The sequence below is a fragment of the Crotalus tigris genome, unplaced genomic scaffold, assembly GCF_016545835.1.
Source record: "Crotalus tigris isolate CLP2741 ecotype Arizona unplaced genomic scaffold, ASM1654583v1 scf7180000024401.5802323, whole genome shotgun sequence".
In the NCBI taxonomy this organism is placed as follows: domain Eukaryota; kingdom Metazoa; phylum Chordata; class Lepidosauria; order Squamata; family Viperidae; genus Crotalus; species Crotalus tigris.
Genome location: NW_024100569.1, coordinates 3,375,540 through 3,381,539, shown reverse-complemented (window position 1 = coordinate 3,381,539; position 6,000 = coordinate 3,375,540). Strand labels below are relative to the sequence as shown.

Genomic DNA, 6,000 nt, shown 5'->3' with positions numbered 1-6,000 from the left:
TTTTCCCTGATCCATCAAGTAAAAACAGATGGTGGGGAAAGGTCAAGGGAGCAAAAAGCTCTTTTATTTTACTTTACAAGGCTGTGAGCATTCTAATAATGGAGGCAGGGAAGGAAAATTAAGGAAATAACTTTGGCAATGCAGTGCTGTGGTCTGAAAATACAGGGCTTGAATCCAATTTGGATTCAGATCCTGTTCCCAAGGTTGGGCCCATGCCAGATTTCTCTTTGACGTTTTATGCCCCATTCCAAATTAAATAAATATGAAGCTACTCAGGATTAACTATGTCCTGTTACATGTACTCTGAAACCAAACATTTGAGGAATAAATAGGGAATTATATCCGTTAAGCTTTTTTATACTGTTTTTGAAAATTACAGAGAAATCAAAACGTGAGTAATTACTACACATTGCCTGCAAAGAGGGAAATGTACTTTTCTTAACATTTTATTAAAGTTTGTTATAGAAATAAAAATGAAAATTAGAAATGTTAAAGAGGAAAGAAGATATGTTCAGAGGAAAAAAAGAAAATAAAAATGTAGTGACTTCAGCAATACAGTACAAAAACAGTTTTAGCCTCAACTTTTTGCTTCACATTTCTGAGTATTTCAAGCTCTTTCTATTACAACACAGTCATTCTAGTCTTAAAAAAATTAAATCAAAGTTTTATGTTTTTTCAGTTACAAGCACAAAGTTCAGAAGGGGTTTCCAAGTAGAAACAAAACTAGATAATTTCTGCTCTTTAATTAAAACAGTCAATTTTTCCATCTCAGCCAGCTCCACCACCTTCACTGTCCATACTTCCTTCTGAATCAAGATAAAAATTCAATCCCAGAGTTTCTTGGCTTTGTCACACGTCCACCAGAGATGATAAAATGTACCCTCTTTACACTTGGCATTTCCAGCATGCATTTGAAACTCCTTTATATATCTTTGACAATTTCGTGGGCATTAAATACCAAGGATACATGGCCCAAGTCTAATAATCTCTTATTTCTTAGGATCACCAAAAAGTAATTGTAATTACCTTGTAATTAAATAAACTGTAATTTATCCCACTTTAACAAATCTTTTGCAAGGAAGGAAATGTGTGATTATCCTAGAAATTGTGGCAATCCAGTAATACAAATGGTATGATTGTGAGGGTCAGTCTATGGATATATTGAGGTAGTTAATGACCAAAAATGTACCTATCTATTTATCAAATTTATATAGCTGCCCATCCCACAAAAAGTGATTCTGAGCAGTGTACAAAAATTAATTAAAACAAAGCATATATTAAAAAGTCAATATTAAAATGTAAAAAATGACAAATGCAAGAGAGAGTTATTCACCATGGAACTCTCTCAGGGTTTTAGTCCCCTGGGGATGCCATAGCCAGCAGGGATGCAGCTAGCTGCATTTCAGGAGGAAGAACGTTCCGGGGAGGAACTGGCATGGCAGACAAGGGCCGCCTCCTGGGCCCGCCAAATCTAATTTCCTTGCAGATGCGATCCACAGAACGCCCTTCCTGCTGGATCTAATAGAACAGGCAGATATGACTGGGGAGAGGCAGTCCCTCAGAGAAACTAGCCCCATGCCATGAAGGATTTTAAAGGTTGAAATATTTGGCCTTTGCCCCAGATTTTTCTCCTTTATGGTAGAAATGATGCATATAGGTAAGAGGACAAGTCCTGGCTTATAGGATTTGGGTCACCCACCACTCTAATAAAGTAAGCTGGGATGGCCTAGAACAGTGGTTCTCAATCTTTCTAATGCCATAACCCTTTAATACAGTTCCTCATGTTGTGATGACCCCCAACCCCCTATCCAGCTGGCCGGGGAGGGGGGCAGGAAGGTCGCTCTGCTGGCTCTGCCCAGCCTGGATGGAGAAGCGCCATTCCTCTCCCTCTTTCTCTCTTTCTTTCCTCTCTCTTTCTCTCTTTCCTCTCTTTCTCTTTCCTCTCTCTCTTCTCTCTCTCTTTCCTCTCTCTTTTCCTGTTTCTCTCTTTCCTCTCTCTCTTTCTCTTTCCTCTTTCTTTTTCCCCCTCTCTTCTCTTTCTCCCTCTTTCCTCTCTCTTTCCCTCTTTCCTCTTTTTCTTTCCTCTCCCCCTGTTTCTTTCTCTCTCTCTCTCTTTCCTCTCTTTTTCTCTTTCCTCTCTTTCTCTTTCTTCTCTTTCTTTCTCTCTCTCTCTTTCTCTGTTTCCTCCCTTTCTCTTTCTCTCTCTTTCTCCCCCTCTCTATTTTCTCTCTCTTTTCTTCTGTTTCTCTCTTACGGCAGCATCATCGGGGGTACCTGCCGCCCCCGGCCTGGTTGCCACCCCCATGCTGCCTGGCCTTGTCCTCTGTCCATCGATGGAGCCGCGGTGGGGGCTGGTGCTGTGTGGCCTGCCAGCCCCTCCGCCAGCCCAGCTGCTTACCTCCAGGCACCCCTCTTCCTCCCAGTGCCTGCCTGAGCCACCTTGGGGGGAGCAGGAGGAAAGAGAGGAGAAGGGTGAGAAAACCACTGCCGCCGCCCGAGCCGGGACTCCGCACTGCCTGGCCTCACCCTCCGCCCATCCTATGGAGCCATGGTGGGGCTGGTGCTGTGTGGCCCCTGCCAGCCCCTCTGCCAGCCTGGCTGCTTCCCCCCAGGCACCCCTTTTGCCCTGGCGCCCACCTGAGCTTCCTTGGGGGCAGTAGGAGAAAGAAGGAGAGGAGGAAGAGGATGGCAAGGAAGCCGCCGCCAGCGATGCGCCCCAGGAGGTGGCTGTCCTCTCCTACCTTTGCTGAATCTCTTTCTTCCTTCCCAGCAGCCTGGATTCTGGCATGCCTTCCTGGCCAGCAGGTCCAATGGTAGGGCTGGCTAGGGATTGCAGGAGCTGGTCTCCCTTGGGCCACGGCTTGCGGGAGGGCTGGCCCACTAGTGAAGCCTCCAGCGGGCCACTCCCAGCAGGGATCCCGGGGCTTCCCCGGGTGGCTCCAAGGCCATGAGGCCCTGGCTGTGCTTCTCCCAGGGGGTGGGGCACCCAGGCATAGGGCCAATCAGGAGCCCTGCAGGAATAGGTCTGCCTGAGAGAGAGAGAGAAGGGCAGTGAAAGTGCCTCTCTGTCTCTCTCTCTGCAAATGGCAGAGGAGACAATGCGGAGACAGATGCAGAGTGGTGTCTCGGATCCTAAGACCATTGGAAAATATGTGTTTTCCGAAGGTCTTAGGCGACCCCTGTGAAAGGGTCATTCTACCTCCCAAAGGGTCGCGATCCACAGGTTGAGAACCGCTGGCCTAGAACAAGTTATGGATGGAAAGTAGCAACAGGGGAAAAGGCAGTCAATTTACTGATTGGTGTGTATACAGTATATATACATAGGACTGACCAGGCGGAATGTGTCTGATATTTTGTGGAAAGGAAATATCAAGTGTGGGCATCAGTAGCAGCACTTTTCTCAGTGTTGATTAACTTCACTTGCTTTGAAGCTTTGAATTTTTAAATGCATTCCTTTTTTATAATATATTTTATTAATTTTTTACAATAACAATCTTTAGTGCTTGGTAAACAATGTGTTGTCTGGATTCATATATTTAACAACAATCAATAATAGTTAATCAACATACTAGCTAATGATACATTTCCATGATCTTCTCTTCTTCCAATAGTATTTTCCTTTTGCCAACATTGAGTAAATACAATTCTTATTATATTCGATAGATACAAAGTTGAATGTAAACATTTTTCTAGTGTTTATAAAATAACATTAACATCAGTGTATAAGATCTTTTCTGATCAGCTTATGTTTCAGATGTATTTGCAAAGAGTCACTATAGGTCCTGTTTTCAAAGTTCTTATTTAAGCTTACTTTTCTGTCAATATTCAAAACATTCTTATCAGTTATAATTTTCTCAAAATGGATTACATTTAAATGTCCAGACATTTCATTCACATAAGTCATCCCAGTATTTTTACATTTCTCATATCATAAAAAAAGTACTATACTACTTATAAATCACATCCCTCTAACTATAGGACCCATTTATATCCAAAATGTATCTATTCTTTTAGCCATATTCAAACAAGTGTTTAGTCATATAGTACTCCATCTGGTAAATCAAATCATCTGATCTCTTGAATTTAACTTTAGCTTTCTTTTGCTAAAGAACTTTCTGAATCAATGTATTCAGCTTGCTAGAGAATTCTTCCTGTATTTTTATAAATGTTATTAGGAACGGGGAAGACGGATTAGGTGGAGCATTTTTGAGAAGGCGTTTCACCCATTTATAATTGTTAAAGAGTTTCCACTTTCCTCCTCCCTCAATTTCTCTTTTCATTTTTTTGTCTCCCAAACTCTAGTGCAGTGGTTCTCAACCTTTTTAATGCCACAACCCCCAACCGGTCGTAAGTTGAGGACTACTCAACCAGTCGTAAGTCGAGGACTACTCAACTGGTGCAGCACCATTTGCAGAATGGGACTTTTGGCGGGCTCAGCAGGGCAGAGACAGCCTGGACAATTCCTATTGGTTTTTGAAAGCCAATAGAATTAGACTCTATTCAAGAAAATCTATTCTATTGGCTTTCAAAAGCCAATAGAATAAAAGGGAGTAGCACAGCCAAGGAAAAGGGGAAAAATGGTGGACTGCATTGTTTGGCGACCCCCGTGAAATGGTCGTTCGAACCCAAATGGGGTCCCGACCCACAGGATGAGAACCACTGCTCTAGTGGTTCATCTGGCATCTCTATAATCCATTTTGTCAGATCTTCCTTCTTATCCTCTTGTTTATTTTGAAGATAAGATGTCTTTTCCCTTTCCAATATTATAAAAGAATCTTGCAGATTTTCCTTTGCCTGTACTAAGTTGTAATTCCTTTCATTTGTAGCCTCCATTTTGGGTCACTTTCCTCTAATTTGTGTTTTATTATCTGATTTATTTGTTCATATCTTTATTATTATTTTCTGAGAGTTTTTTATTTGTGAGCTTAGGTTAAAGATGTGCTCATTTATGTCATCTAAATTATTTTTAATCTCATCATGATTTGAAACAATTGTCATTTGAATTGAATCAATTTGAATTAGTTGCAACATAGCATGTATTTCCACTGGAAGATATTTGCCTTATCTTGAAGTATTACTCCTGCAGATCTCTGATGTTCCAGGCTGGGAGCTTCAGAAAAGAATCTTGGGTGTGGTTTCCTACCACTTTTAGTTAGGTATGCAACATCCATTTTATCTCCCCCCTTCAAATAATCTTTCACAGGTACCATAATTCCTGTATAATAGTCTTATCCAACCAACTAATCTTAAGGTCCAAACAACAATGTCTTGTATAGTTCTTATCCTTATTTATGGCCTTTATAGTCCAATGCATTTCCAATTGTCAATCCACCACTAAAAGCAATATTTTATAACAGTTCTTCTGCTCAGGGATCCTACGATTATCAATCAGCCAAAATTTGCAATCCAAAATGTTCAACCACCTAAGAGCAATTCAGGAGCTTCCCTCTCTAGAAGAGTAGCCAAAAGTCATTAAATGCATTTTTATGTTCTGCTTATTTGGTATTAAACAGCTGCCGAGTTTCTCCTGATTATACTTTCCTACCAGTTGTCATAGAATCTGTTAATTGCTAGATTGTTGCAGTTCTATGGCCTTTTGGAAACTATTTCATTCAGGTTTTGTTCTTTTGTCCCTCAAGGAAAATCCCAAAAGCAACAAACAAGCTGAAAGCAGCAAGCAAGCAAGCAGTAATACGTTATTGGAAGATCAGAAGAATTTGCCAGACATCAAGAACAAAAAAGTTTGAAAAAAAAAGTGCACAGAAGACCAAAGTAACTACAACAAAAGTGTTACTTACAGTCCCTGAAACCCTGCAAGGATGTATAAATAAATAAGAGAAACAGGGTGAAGTGGAGAAACTAAAAATTATATAAAGTGCTGCTGCAAACCACAAAAAACATGAAAAGCATAGTGCTTGAAGCCAGTTCAATTATCTTCTTTTGCTGTTAAGGATAAGATCCCAGTAGTCATGGATCTGCTCACCTATAGGGTATAGTTAG

General features: G+C 41.1%; 1 long non-coding RNA gene across 1 annotated transcript; it reads left to right on the top strand.

The window, feature by feature from the left end:
* The first annotated feature begins 303 nt into the window (after positions 1–303).
* Positions 304–5,707, top strand: LOC120301878. Its single transcript, XR_005555054.1, has 3 exons — positions 304–391; positions 5,087–5,156; positions 5,640–5,707. It is a non-coding gene; the product is annotated as an uncharacterized LOC120301878 (long non-coding RNA).
* The last annotated feature ends 293 nt before the right edge of the window (positions 5,708–6,000 follow it).